Source organism: Mustela putorius, unplaced genomic scaffold, assembly GCF_011764305.1.
Source record: "Mustela putorius furo isolate JIRA1106 unplaced genomic scaffold, ASM1176430v1.1 tig00003846_pilon_pilon_pilon, whole genome shotgun sequence".
Lineage (NCBI taxonomy): Eukaryota > Metazoa > Chordata > Mammalia > Carnivora > Mustelidae > Mustela > Mustela putorius.
The window spans coordinates 21,677,721-21,698,752 of NW_025421999.1; the positions used below are offsets into that span (position 1 = coordinate 21,677,721).

Below are 21,032 nucleotides of genomic sequence, written 5' to 3' on the forward strand. Positions count from 1 at the left end.
TAAAGTATAAAGACCACGGGGGTTGCAAAAGAAGAAATAATCAAATTCCGGCTGTGAGGAAATCAAGGACTATTGTAATGGATTATGGCATTTAGCTTTTGCTGAGAAGTGGTAAAGGAATATTCTGGCTCTAGGACTTTCCAGAGCTCTACCCAGGAAGGGTGTGGAAGGGAGCACGAGCAGTCTGGCTAGGCGTGTCGGGGACATAGGGATCTTCGCAGGGACAGGCTGGGAAGTTAGGTAGGGCCACAGCATGAGAGGGAAGGAAGAGGAGGAGGAAAGTTCTGTGCTAAGACAAGCTGAGGAGAGAGATGAATGTTCCTGGATGCATGCTATCGGCTCGCCTCTGCTTTGCACACGCCTTCTCTCTGAACCCCTCACAGCAATATTATGAGGTAAATGCTCTTACCTATATTTTACCAAAAGGCCATGCACCTTGCCCGATTCCACAGCTAGTAAATGGTGGAAAATCTTTACTCTCTTTTCACTGTATCATCTATCATACTGGCGGTCCTTGGATGGCCTGAAAGGTTTGCGTTTGATTCTTCACAGCGTGGAATGGCCATGGCTCTGTTGATCAGTAAATACCGTACCATGACGAGGGTTCTGAGGGGGACGATGGAGCGAACAACACTCACTTTTTCTATAGTTTTTCTGGTGCAGTAGGGACGTGCCAGCTCTGGGCACAACTACATACCTAACCATAAAGAAAAGGAGTGGAAAATCAAACCCCAAGTTTCTATTTTAAGATCCTGTGGCAACACTGGATGCGTCGAGTTTTGAATTTTATATATGAAATGTCATTTTCAGAAGTATTAAATATAGGCAGAATTAGTGCACTCTACTGGGTGAAAAATTGCCAAAATACTTAGGAGCCCTCTCTTCAAGAGACCTCTTTTATCATTCTCTGAGGACATAGACATTTTTTCCTCTCCTTTCAACAAGGGCATCCTAATAATGGTACAATTAGAAAAACAGGTGCCTCACAGCTGTCAGCCTGGAGCTCTGAAATGATTTCATTTAAACTGAAGAGTTGTAAAACTCTTTAAAACATTTAAACATCTTTAAACATTTAAAACATTTAAACATTAAACATTTAAACATCTCAGTTTAAGACATTTAAACTGAGAGTTGTAAAATCAAAAAAACAAAAAGCAAACAACAACAACAATAAAAACCCAAACAAACTCCATCAAGTGTATGTTATTTATCACCAAAGGATTAAAAAAAACTTTCCCTGAGACAAACCCATTTTACACTTCTGTGGGTCTCAGAATATAGACTACCGAATAAATATCCAGCTCTTTGGGGTCAGATAGAATCTGGATCTGCTGAATCACCCGGGTCTCTACAAGGAGGATCTTTGTCTTTTAGTGACCATCAGATTTTATTGGTTAGGATCTGCTAATCACAGCTGGATGAGGGAAAAAACTGAACCCAGGTCTCAGCAGATCTGAAGAGAAATTGGGAAGTTAAAAGCTGATTTTATCACTATATTGATAATATACTTCCAAAGTACTACAATATCACGTTATTTGAGTTTCCACAACTGTTGGAAGTGCACAGATGTACATCACAAGTGTGTACACAGAAGGTGTTATGATTGCTATTATTTGTGAGGCCCTCGCCCTACTCCTGTCTGACACCAGTTCCCACAAGGCCAGTGCTGGGGCTGGTGACTGCTCTCTCTGTAGTGTAAGTGTGTGTGTGTATGTAAGTGTGTGGAATTACGGGCAAATGAATGTCACGGAAACTTATTGTCTACCCGGTCCTTTTCTAGATTTTTAGCATTGCCACAAATAATAATAATTCTTAACATGCATAAAGCACTATATTAAGTGCTAGGCATTGTCCTGAGCCCTTTATACATAAGGAAACATCTAATCCTCTGAACATCAAGACAAAGTATTATTACTGACCCCCATATTTCAGATGAGGACATTATGACGCAAAGAAATGAAGTTACACGGTTAACCAAGATATAACAAATCATTCAAACCCAGGCAGTCTGTCTCCCAAATCTGTGCTCCTAACCAGTATGGTCTACTTCTTCCATGTATCACTATAAATTAGAAACTGAGAGGGAAAGGATCACCTTGACTGGTGATAACTCTTGAATTCCCCAAGGCTCTCCAAGGTAGGAAAGGCTCTTTTTACATTCCTTCAACACACAACTGTGTATGTTTTCAGACATCCATGAAGGCCAATATCTCAGCCTAGTTATTCGGGTATATGCACGTTCTTACTGCCTACATTAGTCCGAGAGGGGAAAAAAAAAAAAAACGTTTTGATAGAATCATCATCTGTTGTGTTTAGTAGTTGGTTGTCACTGGAACAATGCCTCATACACATATACCCAAGTCCTGCCATACAAACTCCATCTTAATATTTCTACAACCAGAGAGAAAGTTCTTCACACTAAGATGGACTTCCAAATGTGAAACGTAAATTACATTCCTGTCCCTGCACTCAGAAGGGACATTTCAGTACGTGCAGAATACTAAGTTGATATTGTATCAGCCATTTAAAAGAAATTCCTGGGGTGCCTGGGTGGCTCAGTCAGCTAAACGTCTGTCTTCGGCTTATGTCATGATCCCATGGTCCTGGGGTCGAGTCCCCTGTCAGGCTCCCTGCTCACTGCTTCTCCCTCTCCCTCGGCCTGCCAGTTCCCTGCTTGTGTTCTCTGTGTGTGTGTGTCAAATAAACAAATAAAATCTTAAAAAAATAATAAAAATAAAAGAAACTCCTGGTGGAAAAAGCAACCAGAAAATGAAGTATTTCCCTAAGAGAAAGGCAGTCTTGTGACAGAGAGCAGAGGGATGTCACTTTTTGTCTCTGGCCTCTCTTTGAGGGGATGCAGATGATGGCAATTTCTAGATCCACTTTAGTCCTTGACAGGAGCCAATCAGCAAGATATGAAAAGCACTAGCACCCATCCCCGGGAAGTTAATCTTACACATCTTTTTCCCCCTGATCATAAAGATTATCTGGAGTCTATCCTTAGTTGAATTCCAACAACTACAAGTGTATGTAATACAAGCTTTTTTTTTCCCACTCCTATTTTTAATGCCTCCGCCAGTAAAGATATTTCATTCAGAAGCTTTTCTGAAAAATGCACTGAATGCATAGTTAGAATCCAAGTGATTCTATAGCCTTCCTTCTTCGCAGAGCATTTTTGAATTATTGCCAACCATCAAAAATACACATTGGGATTAGTTTACTGGCAGAGACATAGAACTAAAAGAATAATGAGAGAGAAGAAAGGTGCTGGGAATAGAACAGTATAATGGGAATTGATGATTGCCGTGCCATACCTTAGCCTTTTAATATTACAGCAGGAGCACGGGATTGGGCTTGAAGGGCTCCATACGTCTGTGGCTCCCCCTAGATATACTTTCCCAGTCTTTATCTTACATTTACAACAGCCTAGTGACAGAAGTGGGACAAGTATATTCTCATTTTGTAGAAAGTTACACAGTCAACAAGATGCCTAAAGTTGGCACCAACTCTTAGCGCAATGTTCTTTGAACAGCAGAATTTTGTGACTAGCAATATTCTGGCAAACTTATCATCATCAGAGATACTCAGTATATCAATATCCCTTACAGCACGGGAAACTGAAAGCTCTGAATGGTTGCTAGTCCCTCCCCTGCGGCCACTGTGCTTTACTGAGCAGCATCATGTCTGGCTAATCTGGCTAGCCCTCCCATGAATATTTGTTTTAAAGATTTTAGTTATTTATTTGTCAGAGATAGGGAGAAAGAGAGAGAGAGTACAAGCAGAGGGAGCAGCAGGCAGAAGGAGAAGCAGGCTGAGCAAGGAACCTGATGCAGGACTCGATTCCAGGACCCTGGGATCATGATCTGAGCTGAAGGCAGATGCTTAACCAACTGAGCCACCCAAGCGTCTTGGCTCCTATGAATATTAGAGAATAGATTTAATCTGCTGGGACATTCTTACTTTATGTAATACATAAATACATTTCAACACAGTTTTTTGGTAAAACTATAAAACTAAGTAATTTTTAAATTAATTTTATGGTGAATCCCATTGTAAGAAGTCATGCTTGATTTACCTGCTTTGTTAAGAACGGATTTGCTTTAAGTAACACCTGCCTTTTACAGGCTATTATCAAATAGCTCTAGTTAATGGACTTAGATCTCTTTAAAGCCTGCTAGAAAATAAACGGAAAAGAAAATTAAACACTGTCTTGAGAACCTGAGGGTTTCTCATGATGCTGATCACTTGTTTGGAAATATTTTGGTTACTTTTTATTTTTAAATAATTATCCTCTCTCAAAGCTCCTATAGCCTCATCACCTTTCATTTAAAAATAAAGGCAGCAGAAACCATTGAAATTTGTGTTAGAATCTGTCCCCCAAAAGGATTCCTTCAAAACATGCCTCTTTGCCCTGTAATAGCCACAGTCCGTAGCAACTTTCAAGGACATTTCTCTCTCTCTCTCTCTCTCTATATATATATATATATCCCCACGTCCCCTATACCTGTGATGACCACGCAAGATTCCCTAGTAATTTGAAAGTAAAATCAAAAAGCAAATACGAATTCTTACTGTAATCTAATTTTGCTTGTATACTTTTGTAAAGTCTACAAAAGAGAGAAGGACTTTGTCCCTGGAAATACACATGCACCTCAAGACCAGTGATTTACCAACATTGAACACTAAATTTTGTAAATTCTGTACCCTGCAGATAGGAATGTAAAAAGCCTACAGTGTTCTAGTTCTAGTATTATAAATACCTGCACAGCAAAGATGTCCTAAAAAAAAAAAAAAAAAAAAAAAAAAAAAAAGCCTTGGTAGATGACTTATTTGTTTTAAGTCCTATAATACAATTACAACAGAATCTTAAAATCAGGATTTGACCCTATCGCCTAATTATTCCAGGGATGACTTCTTAAAAAATCTAACCTTCACTGGTAATTGTGATGCCCTCTTGTGAACTTGAAGCAGATGAATGAGGTTAAATTAGGACATCACTGAGAGAAGGAACCTAAATTTGAATATATCTGCCACCAGTGGCTCTAGGGATTCAACATTGACACAAATGAAATACTTCCTATGTAAGCAGAGTTAATCAGGCCTAAAAATGCCCTAACATAGAACAAGGCAGTATTTCTTTTCAGAAAATGCAATTTTATACTGAGAAATATATTCCGCCTTAACTTTAAAATGCCATTCAAAATTATCCTATGAGAAAGGGCATCAATTTAAAACATCTGGTCTGAAACCAAGCTGTAGAGTTGCATTCTGCTTCTTAAAATTCACTGTTATAAGAATCCAGACTTTTTCTCTCCTAAACTGTGGCTAAGTGATCTTAAAACAAATGTTGTGTAACCCATGCGGGTCATTTCGGCACTGGATGGGATGATTCTACCTTTCTCATCCATCCTGAAGATGTCTTAATGTGAGCAGCACCCTTAGACACTTCCTAACAAGCATCGCCACAAAGTAATCTCTTATAACACTTATGGTTGCAGGCACAGAACAAGACCATTGTGTGTGACCTGATTTCATTTCAGTGACTGTCCCAGTAAAGAATGACATCATCCCATTCTTTTTTTTTTTTTTTTTGATCTCCACTTGTGACTGTCCTCATCTCCCCGCCCCCACCCTCATCATAATTAAACTGCTTCCCTCCCTCCCCCTCTGCACTCCTCATCCCCAGGGAGAAGCTATTTTCCTCTTAACTTCCTGCCTGAATGTATCATTATGGCAAGAGCAAAGGGTTTTCCTCTGGTTGGTTAATATCCCTGGACTTTGTTTCCTGGCCATATCAGACAAAGCTCTATTCTCTTGGCAGCCAAAGTGTACTGAGAGGACCATCTGCTGGGACAGGTCTCACTGAGTCAGATGGAAATAAGAAAAGCTAGCGAAAGGTGGCACAGGCTGATGGGTGCAGTGTTTCTCACCCTCTTGAAGTTGATGTTTTCTTTCAGCACAAATTTGTTGGCGTCGAGGAGCTATTGTCTAAACAGCTCCATTTAACGGCGAGTATGCCTGTGTGCACGTTGGTACCCGCACGCACACTAGCTCTTGCTTTATCACTTAGATTCGCATGATGACTCACAGGGGAAAAGGGATTTCGTTTCCGAGGGATGAAAGGACGATGCAGGAGAAGACGTTAGCCCCACATCCGTGTAATAGAGAATGATGCCCCAATTCAAACTCATGAACTTAGGAAGACACTGCAGGAAATATAGATCGTTTCGATACAATAGTGAAAAGAATCAGAATAAAATTGTATATTCTCCGAGTTTCCAATTACAGAAGATATTAAGTGGTACCTTATGAAACTGCTACTATTGTAGGTCAAAAATACTCAAATAGTGGCAATTTTCTATGATTCCTCAGGGCATATATTCATATACAAAAAACTCTAGGGGCTGGAGTTATGTGTGTGTGTGCTTTGCCACAAAAAAAAAAAAACATATTGGATTGCTGTTACATTGTTTTACAGCACATGCATTATTTTAACTGACACTAGGATGTGCAATGAGAAATGTTAAGGGCAAGAATGATCACAAGGGAAAAGAGTCGGCTTCTTACCACCCCCAAATTCAGCTCTTTATATTCCACAGCAAGTTTAAATGCTTGGTGGATACCAAGACAAAGATCATTTGAACAGTTTTTAGTGTCTAAATCTGGTGGTGGTCCCTTGAAAAGATGTAGTTTACTATTACAGTCCATGGACAATTAAAAAAAAACCTCTTAAATTTAAATTAAGGTATTGAATATCACTTAAATTATTAAGGTAATATAAAAAAATAATCAAGTGCCAGGGAGGCATAGCCAAGACATGCTTATGATAAAATTTTCCATCCTATGTAGGCATCAAGAGGGCTAGGAAAGGGCTTAATTTCCTTACAAACAACATAGCCGCTGTTCTAACTTATCCCATCTGTGTGCCCCAAACCTTGTCTGACAGTGCAGTTTTTGAGTCCAGAACATACAATAGTGGCCATTCAGATTTTGGCAGGTGTATTTCAAGCTGAAAACCAGGCTCCACAAAAAATAACAGTCTGTTCCCCAGGTGTGAACATTTTTGACAAGAACCCTCACGATCTCCCCCAAGCTGTGAAATTTAATTGTCCTTTTGTTGTCGTATTGTTTGTGCATACCATCTATCTTTCCTTGGACTGAGAGAGAATCTTCTGGTGATCAGACAGTCAGGAGATGCTTAGGCAGCTTCTGAGTTTTGTTTATAACATCTCCTGGTTCTATTTCTCATGTTATGTATTTTGGAAGTGATGCCAAGCTCAGTGAACGGCAGGTAAGCAGTTTTTAAAGCTGGAAAAATATTAAATGAATGAGCTTTATATTCAGATGACAGGAGCAGAGACCCAATCAAAATTGCACAAGGCAGCATTTTGAAGCTCTAAGGCTCATTAAAATAGTCCTTATTTTATAAACCTGACTGTCTGAGCACACAGAGAAAGGATTCATTTCTCTCTACAAAATTTACCAGATGGGAGGACTGTGGATCTGTGAACACAGATGTGGTGGTGAAAAGTGACTCAGCTGCCTATCTAATCCAGCTCAAATGATGGATGAGGAAGGGTGGAGAGTTTGAAGCTGGCACTTGGTGGGACTTTGAATCTCAATTTTCCAGTCCAAAGACAGAAAAAGCAGACTGGAGACATCTCTCAGAGGGGACCTACAGATTTTTAAGAAGTAAGTGTTTTGTGTGTTACATGTGAGCAGGTGATTCTAACTTGAACCAATATCAAACACATTTCTGTCTTCACATAATAAGAATATGCTGAAAAATGAAAAGGATATAATGCTTAAAGTAAAATTATCCATTAAATTGAGAACTGACTCAAGAAGATGAAGAATTCTTAAGAAGTCATAATTCTACTGTTTATTGAGCTGTTTCTAAACAGATACCTTTTTTAGTTTCTGTTTTAGAATATTTTCTCTCCTGTTTGAAGTTCTGAAGGAAGGAGACCTAAACTTTCACTTATTTTCTCTTATTTTTGATTTATCTTGTGGATAACCAGCTTCTAATACATTCCTGGTGAGACCCCAGATCATTTGCACACAAAGCACTGAGAATTACAGAAAAAAATTGGCAACACTCACGATTTTCTGTCAAGGAACTAATCCCAGACTTCTGTCCACTTCCAAATATTTCCCCGCTAAACTTGCCCTTTGTGGTGTGGACACAAAATGCTCAATTCCATTAACTATTAGAAAGAGAAGCCGAATAAATCAATCCTCAAAAGACAAATCTGAAATTCAGGCCAGACCTGTTGAAGACTTCATATTTTTTTTTTGTTTGTTTGTTTGTGTGAGGTTCGTAAACTTTTTGGTGATTAGAGGACTCTTTCCAAGACAGCCTGGGCCAACACAAGGCTTAGAATGAAAAGCAAGTGAAGGATAATGATTTTGAAGAGCTGCCATTTGAAACCAACTGGAATTCAATGGTTTCCATTGCATTCATTTGGTTGGGGTAGAAGGGAACAAATTTCAGTGTTGACCTTTGGGAAGAGACACATGGGGCAATAAACTCCCCTAAGTTTACAACTAAACTTAGGGGCGAATCAACACCCCTAAGAATGTTTTTGCAACTAAGGTCATATTGCTTAGGTGGGTCTCTGTAGCTCTTTCTGGTGCCACAACACCCTGGCACTAATATTTACTTAGCCAAGGCAAGAAACTGTGAAGGCAAAGCTATGAACAGGACTGGTAACATCTGTAGTTTTCGCCCGAGACTGTGGATAGGCTGGGTAGAGTTGGCTTGCCATTGTGGCTCTAATTCCCTTAAGCTTCCCAAACAGCTCATAACATGTTAATAAATTCCTGATTCTTTGTCTTCCTTCCTTCCTTCCTTCCTTCCTTCCTATAATCTTTACACCCAGTGTGGGGCTCAAACCTACAACTCCACGATCAAGAGTCACAGGCTCCACCACAGAGCCAGCTGGGCACCCCTGATTCTTTAGATTCTCATTACTCAGGTGTTTGTTTTGCCACTCCTGGAGACTAATTTCATGCAACGGCTTTACCACAGTTAAGGACCTTTTTAGCTCTCTCAGACAGGAAGGATGAAAAGGCTACAGGAAGGTGCCGTTCTCAGTTTCTTACAATTCCCCATCCATGGAACAGTCTCTCTTCAAATGACATGGGGTGCTCATGGGGTTTAATTAGCACCTTGGTTTAATTAAGCAAGAGCTAAATGTTTGATACGAGTACCTTTGAAGATTTTCTGCAATTATTCTGTCTTGGAGAACCTGCATGTCATCCGCCAATATCGCCTTCTTCAGAGGGTGGTGGGTGGCCGTCAGCACCTACAACGGAGGAGAGCAAATGTGCCCTCAGTTGCATTTTACCAGTGGCTTCTCTCATCTCTCAGATGGCGCCCTTTCACAAACTTCAAAGGGGGACATCATTAGGAATAATAGTCTCCAAATTATATCCACACTGCTTTTCTTACAATCACTTGCGAGAGACTTTGAAATAGGTGGGTAATTCAGGGCTCTAATAGGAGGCTCCATTCGTCTCTCTCTTCATCAAGGGAAAGACTTTCTCCTAGATTCATTTCATATTATTCTTTGACTGGAGTTCCTAAAACTAATAAAGAATTTTTTAAAAGTTTACTAAGCATTCCAAGTTTAAAAGCGGAGTGAAATCGAATTTCAGGTTATGAGACCAGTTTGGAAGGAGAACGTGCTGATTCATAAAATCTCCTGAAGCCGCTGTAAGCTATTATTTGATGAGTAGCAAAGTAAGCTTTTACAAGTGGTTGAGTTTGTTTCTACTCTGCATTTATGGCAGTTGAAAAATATAAATAACTAAAATCAACTTAGATACTTCGAATAAGAAGAAACACCCAGATTAACACAGCATCTGATGATGCAAACTTGCTGCCACAAATAGCACATTTTAACATGTATATATCATATGGTATATAGTATAGAAGAGGAAATAGAAGCTATATTATATATATATATATATATATATATATATATATATATCTTTCAAGGAAATATAAGCTATCAGAAGTATAAAAGAATAAGAAAACAATAACACATTTTAACACCCCAAATTTCCTTGACCTTTAAAAAGTGCTTCTCTTGCCCATGTAAATATTAGAACATTGCATTTGGAGCCTCCTTACCTCTTCACTAGTGAAAACGAGTGTCTATAGGTACGCACAGAGGGAACTCTCAGAGGTAGTGAGTATAGATTATTTCCCTCAATACAATAGACCTGGAATGTCTTCCGGATCTGAACTGGCCCTGCAGATTCAGGCTAAAGGTGGGCCGCACCAAGTCCTTTTTCTCTGTTCTGGAAACTTCGTTTTTATAGCAAGACTGCCAGAGCCGGGTTTCCCTGGGGCTGGCCTGTCGCTGCAGGACCCTTCCTCCCACACCACCCTTATCATGTGTCTCTTTCCATTCCTGACAGATGCTCAGTTCCTCCACCCATCTACGCCACCCTCTGTCATCGGGCACGCCCAACCTAGTTCCTTTTGGCTGCTCCCCTGTGCTTCCTATCCTGGGAGGTGCTTAGCTCTCCGACAACTTTTCCATTCTCTGTTCCCATGTCTCTGATAATATTACAAATTACTACAAGCACCACACAGATGTCCACTTTTTAAACATGTTCCTGGGAACATGTGTATGTTTACAACGACGCAGAACACATTGTGATCTCCTGAAGTGAATGTTTACATGGGAGCATAAAGCTCTAAGTTTCTGGCTGTGGTCATGTTGGCATAGTCTAAGGCCAAAAAACGCTCAGACCATTCTGAATATACTGCTGGGGGTAGCAGACCCTGGAATTTGATGCCTGAATTCCAGGCTACAGCATTAGTGAACTTGAGCAAATTACTGAACTTCTCTGGGACTCAGAGTTCTCTGAAAAATGGGGACTGAAGACCATAGGGTTGATGTGAAGATGACACACTAACATCCATGTAAAAAATTTAGAAGGATTTGTGGCCCATGGAAAGCACACAATAAACACTGGTCATCGTTATTACTTGGGTTTTATTTATTTATTTATTTTTCCTAGCCTATAACAAAGATAGCACTGCCCTTGCAGTGGTAATTTGCAATCAAAAGGTATTTTCAGGGCGCCTGGGTGGCTCAGTGGGTTAAGCCGCTGCCTTCGGCTCAGGTCATGATCTCAGGGTCCTGGAATCGAGTCCCGCATCGGGCTCTCTGCTCAGCAGGGAGTCTGCTTCCTCCTCTTTCTCTCTCTGCCTGCCTCTCTGCCTACTTGTGATCTCTCTCGGTCAAATAAATAAATAAAATCTTTAAAAAAAAAAAAAGGTATTTTCATGGAATGAGAGCAGAGTTTTCATAAATTTTATAAATGAGGGTTCTGATTTGTCATCATTAAAATGTTAATCTGTGGGAGAATAATGTAACAATTTAATTGCTGTAGGCTATTAGAGGGAAAACACAGGCAGCCCGAATCCCTGGCTAAGTACGCGCCCACAAGAGGCAAATGCTTCTGGCAGTGCTCGATAAACTCGTATTGGCCAGATTACAGCAAGGTGATAGGACGGCTAAGCCAGCACGGCTCTCTGCTCCATAACCCGGACCCCAACAGAGGTTCTGCCTGGATCCTGTTCTTCACGTGACCCTCTTTGAACAATTCATTATAAATAGGCATAGTATAAATGCGCAATAGAAACTTTTTATTAAAATGTCTCTCTCTCTTTTTTTTTTTTACAATTTCATGAATGAACACGGTTAAAATATTCATTCTTTAGTTTCAGCAAACCGGCATCATCTGGCAAAGAAAATTAACATTAAAGAGAGTATTATTGGTTTATGGTTTTGCTCATATTTAATCAGCAATTTCTCTTGGATTTTCAAAGCTATAAATACAATGTTACTATTGCAGATGTATAGTTATATAAATATAATTCAAATAATTAACACATTTTTTCAGGGTATGTATTTCGGTAACATTTTAGCAGATAGTAATATAAGGAGAGACTGGGGGCTCCAGGGTCCATTGGTCCCACTCCCTGTAAGACTTTCTTTACACTTTCATTTCTTCTGTTCTTTATCTAGAAAAATCTGCCCTTATTTTCAAATTCTTAGCACCCCTCTGGGATTGGCTGAAATCCTGATATTTCCTGACCATGTTCATTCTCATTTCTCTCACCAGCACACCATCACTTAAAAATCCATGCCATGCAATGTAGCATTCAGTTATACCGTCCACTCTGTTGTCACTGCTGCCTACATGGGTGAAGGGCTCTCTCCTTCACCTTCTCCTTCTCCTATTCTCCTGGTCATCTCTCAACCAGGTTTTAGGATTGCTAAAGCATGAGGGTTATACCTGGGGCTTCGTCTCCGTCTCACACTCGAATCACACTGTGGTCGCCGGTAAGTACGATGCACTGATGGAGGATCCTTCCATCGTCAGGATCTGAGTCACCTCTTGATCTGGATTTGTTTTGGAGTTTATTCAAATTTTGGCCAAAAACACCTAATATAAGACCTTGAATGGTTCCTGAATCAAGGATAAACTGTGGGTCCACACGGCGCTGAAGCTGGGCCACACTGGTCTGGCTCTGGGTCATCTTGCCCTTTCTTTTTCTTAAGCCAGATTTACGATATTTTCTGTAAGCAACGACTCAGCCCAAGACTCAGATATGTCTTGCGCAAACACGTGTTGGGGGTGGGGGAGAGAAAAAGAGAGCAAGAAAGCAAGCGCTCATATGAAACTTAGTTTCTCTGTTTGTAAAAAACACAGATAAGATTGGGAGACATCCAAAATCCCTTTCTGCTCTAAAATTCTATAAAACATTGGCAATTACGCCTATTAATTTGACATTAACATCCCATAAATAAATGCGGCTATGCGCCAGAATTTCGCCTGCTGATAATATACTGGGAAGCTGAGTTTGATAGTTTAACAGCTCTACTTTAAAAGTTTGGTTTGGCTTCTCTCGTACTACGGCTTCTGTACTTAGCACTTACGAATCCATGCTATAAAGCCAGTAGGTGATTGAACTTGACTCTCATGGCTTTCAGTTGTTCAGAAACTGAGCTGCATTTCCTGGCTCTCAAACTTCGTAAACTCATCCGATTTTGCTGCAGAGAAATGTCATTAAAATAACAGTCCTCAGTGGAAAACACTAGCACCATTCATAGCGAAATGCTGAAACAGTAACTGATGTTTTCAAACTGTGAGTTGGAGGCATTTTTCTACCCTGTATACACATACACATGGAGAGAGATGTGTAGGGTAAGTGCGTAGTTTCCTTGGGCAGTTGTCTTTTAATTTCTCCTAAAAGTGACTCTTCGTCTTGTTGCAGAAGTGCATTCTGTCTGTGCTTGCTTTCCGCCTTGGAAAGTAAGAACAGTTCCAAACTGCCTTCCCTAAGGAGTTGTTGGAAGGTCCAAAATGTCCTCATTAGAAAACTTGCACTGAACCACACAAATCTTGCCATTGTGCATGGTGCTTGCATGGGGGACTATTACTTCATGCACAATGACATGAGACCAGAAAACATGTGAACAGGAAGCCAAACCCAAGAGAGAGTTGGGGAGTGTCCAGCTTTCCGAACAGCACAGAAACGGAACACAATTCAGCAATCTTCTGGACTCAGGTGTCTGGGGGCCCCCACAGCTGCACCCTGTCCACTCTTCAAACACTGTGCAGGAGAGCACAGTGGCTCAGGCAGCTGACCCAGCCCAGAGTAAATCATTATGTCAGCAAACCCAGAAAGACTCTGAAGAGTGTAGCACTCGCTTATGGAGCCAAGACTTTAAATGGCTTGAGTAACCTACATGTGGAATGGCCCACACCATATATGGAAGCTTAGTATATTCTTCATACTTTCTATTGTACTAATGGGAATTCCCCCAAATAGATCTCGCTCCTTTTTTAAATAATAAACTTTCCCATGATGCCAGGCCATCTTCTAAAATATATATGTGGTGATTATTTTGTAGAATTGATATAGTAACCGTTCCTTTTTGGAACTTTGCTTTTTTCTTCTTCTTCTTCTTCTTTTTTTTCTTTTATGGCGGAAACATTTTGGTAAAAATAGAAACCTTTTTCATGATTTCAAAAGCCCAAAATAATTTCTGAAGTGTGGGGAATTTTGAAGTGAACCATCAGAAGCCAGATGGAATTCAGCTTATAACCAAATATTATCTTTCTGATGAGCAAGAGACCTCTTTGTATTTACAAGTGGAAATAGCTTCTTAAATCTGTTTTAAAATATGTTGATACAGTTTGCCTACCAGAAAGAAATATTATGTGACTTTGTGAGATGAGTCGTGAAGTCCGGGGCTGAGCCCCTTTCATAATAAATGGGATTTGCTCTGAAGTGTTCAGGTGGGGAAGGTTCTCTGAAATGCAGGAAATCCAGTGGAGGCTTTGACATGGGGATTAAGTACCAAATACAGAAAGGGTGAAAGGTGTAAGAAAACTAAGGTTATCAAGTAATCAGACCTCAAAGATTTAAAAAGTCACAGCTTCCTGTCTGCTAATCAGATTGTTTTCTACTCATTCTGTTAAAATTCTTCCACTTGTCATCTTTTAAAAATTTACAATTCTACCCCCCCACCCCAACCTTCCAATGATGCCTGGTTCAAGCACAGGGGAAGAACTTGCCCATCACATGGAAGGAGGAGATGGTTGTAGGCTAAGCAACAGAATTTGCTTAGAAATGTCTTAGAAATGACCTCCTTTTCTCCAGTCTCCAAGTGCGTCCCCTAATTCGTGGGCAGCGAATGGAAAAGTCTGGTAAGGAAGAGCTGCTTCTTTATGACTAAATATTCTTTGTGAATAAGTGTTCTTCCTCAATAAGTATCCTACTAGCCCTCAGATCTTTTTTCCTAGTCTCTCCTAATTGCTGAAGGCTCAGAGGAAGTACAAATTAGTCTTTTTAAGGGTATGCATGGCTATTGGCAATGCTGCCCTAGACATGGCCTTCCTGTTGAAAAGTTAATGGAAAAACAATCCGCTCAACAGCAGGGATGCAAGATGAAAGCTCAGAGCCCAGTGAGCCCAGATATTGACATTTCTTGGGGGCATCAAGCATAATAGGGAGAGCTTAAAATACCCTCCCCTCAATTCTGGTAATTTTATACTTTTTAAAACACTTTTTTGATTTTTTTTTTACTCAGTGTTGCAGTCTACCTTCTTACTGACACTTCAATCCCCCATAACCCAATTTTTTGTTACGAAGATATATCTCCTCCTGTTTTTGTGGTGTTTCCGTTGAGCCCCAAACTAATACAGACCTTTCTTTTTCCTTTCATTCCCTCATTCAGCCCCCAAGTGGAGAATGTCCTACCTTCTAAATATTTCTGGAATCTGTGTCCTACTTGTCCACCTACACTGCTTAGGAATTTCTCCCTGTACACTACACTAGTCTTTGAACTGCTCTCCTAGTTTATAGCATTGCCAACCTCCTTAACCTTGCCCACCCCCCACTCTGTACTGAATGCTAGATGTTCTATGTAAAACCTTCCTAAAACAGAAATCATAGCTGCTCTCTGCCTTCTTCGATCCATGCAAATTGACTCCCACTGATTAAAGAGGGATTCAGACAGTGTCAGTGTGGTAAGTTAAGGAGCTGGGGCCTCCATGCTTCCATCATTGGGATGGCTTTGCTACAAACAAATACATCATCTGTTAAAGCAAATACTGTCTTAATGATGCAGTTGGTTTACATTTCAGCCCATTTTTCTTTTTTTTTTTTTAATTTTTTATTTTTTATAAACATATATTTTTATCCCCAGGGGTACAGGTCTCAGCCCATTTTTCTTTAATCGATATGAACCTATAAAACAGACTTTTTGAAGATCACAAGCTGATCCACGCATGAGTTTGAGTTTTATTAGAGTAATAGGTCTAAACACCTCAACATGAGGCACCAAAATATTCATGATTGGGTCCCTGACAAAATCTCCAGCCCCTTGTGGGTTCAACAGTCCAGCACCAACTGAAATCAGCTTCCAACCCCTCACACTTTCTTCTCTCCAGCTCTCCTCTTCTGCAAGGTCCTTCCACACCTCTGGTTGATCCTTTAATAAGACTCACACAATCACTGTCATCTTTGTGCAAGTTCCTTTGACTGACATAAGGCAGAAATAATCACTCTGGTTTCAATTCTGTCACTTAATCTTAATCTCTTTTGTTTTTGCAGGTAGTGCACTGTTAAGAAAATTATCTGTTGTTTCCAACTGTCCCCTTAGATTATAAACTCTTCCAGGGCAGGGTATTAATCTCATTCACCCTTGCAGCATTATTCCTTAGTGTTCCTTAGTGTAGCATGTAATTACATAGTAGATGCTCAATAAATGAATGAATTGAATCAAAGATGAAAATGGAAATGGAAAAGCCCTAAAATGGACAACCATTTTCAGACACCATGCTAGGTAGTTCACATATATTATGTCCTTTCAGTCTTTTCAACAATCCTGTCTTTAGGGTAAGTGGTATTGGTCATATCTCATAGATGGGGAACCTGAGGCTTCAAATCTTAAAAGATCTTGTTGCTGGTCATATAACCAGGTAATGGCAAAAGCAAGCCTCAAATCTGGACCCCATCATGGTTTGTATTCCTTCTACTATGACTGAGTATGCCTTTGAAGCTAATGTTGAGATTATGTGACTGATCTTTGTAATTAAATTAGCTAGCATATAGAATTTAGTGTTGACAGATCACTTTTAAACTCAGGGGTAAAAGCAACTACAATCCAGTCTCATTTTCAACTTTAATTATGCCTTAGAATTTCTTGGAATCCTCAGAGAATTCTAAGTGGAAATGTCATTTAAAGGGATTCTTTAAAATAGACGTAATTTTGTAATGTTTCCTATGTTTGCCAAATAAATAGCTCTACAGCATTCTGAACTTTGATATGAAATCTTTCCACTTGGCCCATTATGGATATAATATCATGTAAAATTCTGAGCACCAGATAGATATAAGAAATGTAAGAGTATGTGTATGTGTAAATATATATTTAATTATCCTGAACTCTTACATACATTTGTATGTATAAACACACACATACTTTGTAGGTATAAACACATTTATACATACCCATTATATGTGGTTTTCAGATCTGCTTATCTAGAGATAAAGATGGTCAAGCTCAGTGTACTCATCAGAGTCCTTCTAGTACTAAAAGTGAGAGGTCTTGTCAATCTGTATTTCTTAGTTTTCTTACCTGAGCAAAGACAGTAGTTTTCTATATGCCACTATGCACCAACTTATCATGATTGTTTTATAAATGCACATCGTACAATGACCCAAAATAGAACTGAAATAAGTTCAGAGATTGTATCTTAGTGTTAGTCTCGGGTTTTAAATTCATTTTGTTGAAAGACAATTTCTCAATGCAATGAGCATCACCCCTGAGAAAATGACCCTGCATTCAGCATTCTTTACAAAGACGCAGTTGAATGACAGAGCTTTGGTTTTTGCCAGGGCTTGAGAAGTTAGTGTCTATGTTCCTTTAATATTTAGACCCTTCAGCAAGGCAGTGAAAAACACAGTAACAATTCACACATCCACTGCTGTTACAGGGTTTTGTAGAGTTTACACAAGCCTGTGCAAGTTTCAAGCCTCCACCAAAAGATGGGATTTCTTTCATAGTGTGAAAAGAAACTTCCAGCAATTCAATTTGTCTGAAACGGCAAGCACTGCAAGCAGAAAAACTTAAGATTCAAGTCCTGCCATCCTTTCTGGTTGCCTGACACGCCAGGTGAATAACCAGGATTCCTCTCTAGGGTGAGGAGATGTGTGTAGACCAGTTATACACAACGAGGATCAGGTCACAGTGGCCCAACTGCATCCCCTGGCCTGGGGGTTCTTTTGTTAAATGAATTACCCACCCCAGCCTCTTTCCGGTCCTATCACTTTTAGGAGGGACCCAACCGGGCGGAGGACTTGGGCCAGAAACACACTTTCCATCACCTAAGAATCCAAGCGAGGTAAATGCTTCTAACCAACAGATACTGTGACCTGGACAAAGGCAGTAAGGAAAGTTTGTTTCCTTCCTTTTTAAAGAAAAAGCAGAGCATCATACTTACAAAAGCCGCCTTCCAAGTCTTCTCTAGAGAACAAGCTCTGGGAGCCCGGAGCGTGCACAGGAGCAGAGATAAGGTGGCAGCGGGACTTCCTTCCTCCTCCCCAGGCCGAGAGTCATTGTTCCTTATCTGCCCTGACCTCCGAGGCGCGGGGAGCCAGGGAGGCCTGGCCTCTGACCCGCACCGCCCTCCCCTCTGGCCTCCGCGCGCCCGGGCTGGGGGTTTGCTCTCGGCCCGCTCCAGCCACCCGGCCTGACAGCGGCCCGAAGATTCATTAGGGACTGTCTGCGAAGTGCTTGCGAGATGAAGAGGGTTATATAAGCCCGCGTATTATTATCATCACACACCCCCATAGAACCAAGGCTGCCAGACAAACAAAAGGCAGTTCCAAGAAGAGGAGGAGCAGAGGCAGAAGTTACACTGGGGGTGAATTTCGGGACACTGCTGAACTGACTGGAAAAAAAAAAGAAAAAAAAAAAAAAAGGCAACCCAATATGTGTATGCAAACCGCGGCAAACAAACAGCGAGCTGCAGCTGGCCGGCCGGCCGCGGGGGCCGGCTCCTCGGAGGGCGGGCGGCCCGGGCTGCCCGGCGTGCGGTTCCGGCTCCCCCCTCCCCGCGCGCCCGCACAGTAGCCGCCTGTGGCGGGATGGAGTGCCTGGAAGATGTGGGGTTTGGAAGGGCTGGCGGTCCGGAGCCCAAGTGCTTAGTAAACACTGGTGTTTCGGAGACTCCGACCAGGTGCTTCGGCCGCTTCTGTTCATTCCCGGGCTCGTGTTTTCCCGGCAGTGGTGTTTGCAGGGAGCTCCCCGAGCCCGGGCCGAAGCCCCTGTTTTCATCCTCGAGTTGTGGTCCCATGGGGCTCACGCTTTTCTCTGTGGGAGCGAGAGCCGGAGCCAGAGGGTTCTTCCCCCGCCCCCACCCCGACCCCCGGGCTTCACCTCCCCTCTCCAGAGCTCCTGGTGAGAAAGTTCGGATTCCCTCTCAGCACCAGTCCTTCCTGCTTCCCTCTCTCGAGACCCAGCTTTGCTACCTCCTCAGCTCAGATGGTTGTTACTCTGCCCGGTTCTCCCCAACTTCCCCATCTCCTAAGGAACTTTCTCATCCTGGGATTCAAAACTTCCACGTGTCTCCACACCAGTCATCAACTTCCCAGACCTCCCTCTGCCTCACCTACCCCAGCACATTAGAACATGAATCAGGGGCGCCTGAGTGGCTCAGTGGGTTAAGCCTCTGCCTTCCGCTCAGGTCATGATCCTGATGGGATCGAGCTCGCATCGGGCTCTCTGCTCAGCAGGGAGCCTGCTCCCCCCCCCACCCCCGACTTGTGATCCATCTGTCAAATAACTAAGTAAAATCTTTTTTAAAAAATGAGTTAAAAAATAATATGAATCATTCTGTAATGATGGCCTTTCAGTTCCTTCGCTTCCTAGCCTTACATCCTCCTCCTCAATCTGGAATGTCTGCACTCCCGTTTCCTTCAAAGCTTAGTTAAATCCCAACTTTCCACAAAGTCCTTCCCAAAGTTCCCCCTTTTTTCTCTGCTGTATTCAGCTTCTCTGCTCTCATTCCTACTGTGCAGTGTACCTTCCTAGGTTGGGGACGCTATGTGGCTCCCCAGGATGGCCTACCGCACGGGGAGCTTCATAGGTGTGGACTGGATTTAACTGCCTGGGGTTAGACCTGATCTTACCTGGGCCGCCATTCTTGGAGTGCAAGGGTCCCCTTGGAGTGGAAGGGGCCTGGCCTAACACCCCAGGCTCAGGTGAACTGCCACCTAGTGGTGGAGTACTGATCGTGGAGTTGGACCTTAGTTTTATGGGAGTGTGTGATATCCTGCACTTCTGTGTATGTTTGGAAATGTTCATAAATTTTAAAAAGAAAAGAAAAGCATCATAAAACAGGGAGGGGAGCGTCCAAACTTTACTTGAATCAGCTTCCTCTCGGATGTAAGTTCGTGAGGGTAACAGGATGGTTGGCTTGTACTTGAGTCTCCGCTACTGTACATTTTGAGGACCTATAAAGTGGAACTGACGTAATAGAATGCCAGGGAAATTCCCCAAAGGTGAGGTTTTTCAGAAATCAGACTTCTGGGATGCATTTTACGGGGGGGAACTCCTCCGCTACCGAAAGAAAGCAGGCCATCACAGCAGCAGGTCCACGAACGAACAACGCTCTCTGGTGAATTGTTTTATGATACGGGGTGAAACACAGACCATGAGCTGTCAGGTACCGCATTTCTTGTGGCTTCGTACTAAAGTGTTCTTAATGACATTTTTCCTGTTATTCTTTGGTGAAAGCAACGTGCTTTAAATTCCATCTGTGGTGGTTGCATCAACCTTGGTGTCATTTAAGAGAACTGGGGTGTGTCTACACAGTACATGCTCGCCAATACATACAAAATGTTCAGTCAATTAGAAGAATGTCCCCGCCTCCACTAATTTGGAACAATAAAAACCAATTCAGGTTCGAAAGAGAAATGTTAGCCTCAAGTTCTTGGGGTTTTGGCTGCAGGAATGACAGAGGTCTCATTGCAATTTAGTAGTTCATGGGTAAGATCTTTCCTCTCTTGGTCCTGCTCAGGTCACAGCCATAATATTTATTATAGCTACCATTCATGAGGCCCTGTGAGGCTCCACACACTGACTGGATGCTTTACATGCATTCTTAACGTAGCACTTGTCCTAAAACAAACTGGTAACACAGCGAAGGAAATGACAGGTCGAAGATTTGAACCCACGTCTATCTGACCACCCAGCCTACGATTTTTCCATTCTGCTGAAAGCTGACAGGAACTTGAGATAGTAGCTCATTGGCTGGTTTTCAAACTGGGTTCTAAGGAACCCTAGGCTCTCGAGGAAGTGTTTTAGGAATCTTTGGGGAAGAACTGGAAAGAAGGAAATGTGAGGGAGAGGCCAGGTCAATTCGGCTTGGGCTCCACTCATTGGACTCAAACAAAAAATTTCATTCCTCTTTTACAATTTTGTTTGAAA

The 21,032-nt window shown here is 41.6% G+C and overlaps 1 protein-coding gene across 4 annotated transcripts in view; it reads right to left on the reverse strand.

The window, feature by feature from the left end:
• Positions 1 to 21,032, reverse strand: part of SULF1 (sulfatase 1) — a 172,793-nt gene that overhangs the window by 130,352 nt on the left and 21,409 nt on the right. Inside the window, exons 1-2 of one of the 4 annotated variants that reach the window (XM_045063216.1) lie at positions 18,043 to 18,488; positions 9,214 to 9,308 (exon numbers count right to left, since the gene is read on the reverse strand). The exons of 1 other annotated variant lie outside the window; for it this stretch is intronic. The gene's annotated coding sequence lies outside the window, so the exon portion shown is untranslated. Of the gene's footprint in view, positions 1 to 9,213; positions 9,309 to 18,042; positions 18,489 to 21,032 lie in introns of those variants that run through there. 2 more of the 4 variants (XM_045063217.1, XM_045063219.1) reach the window with 2 other exon arrangements.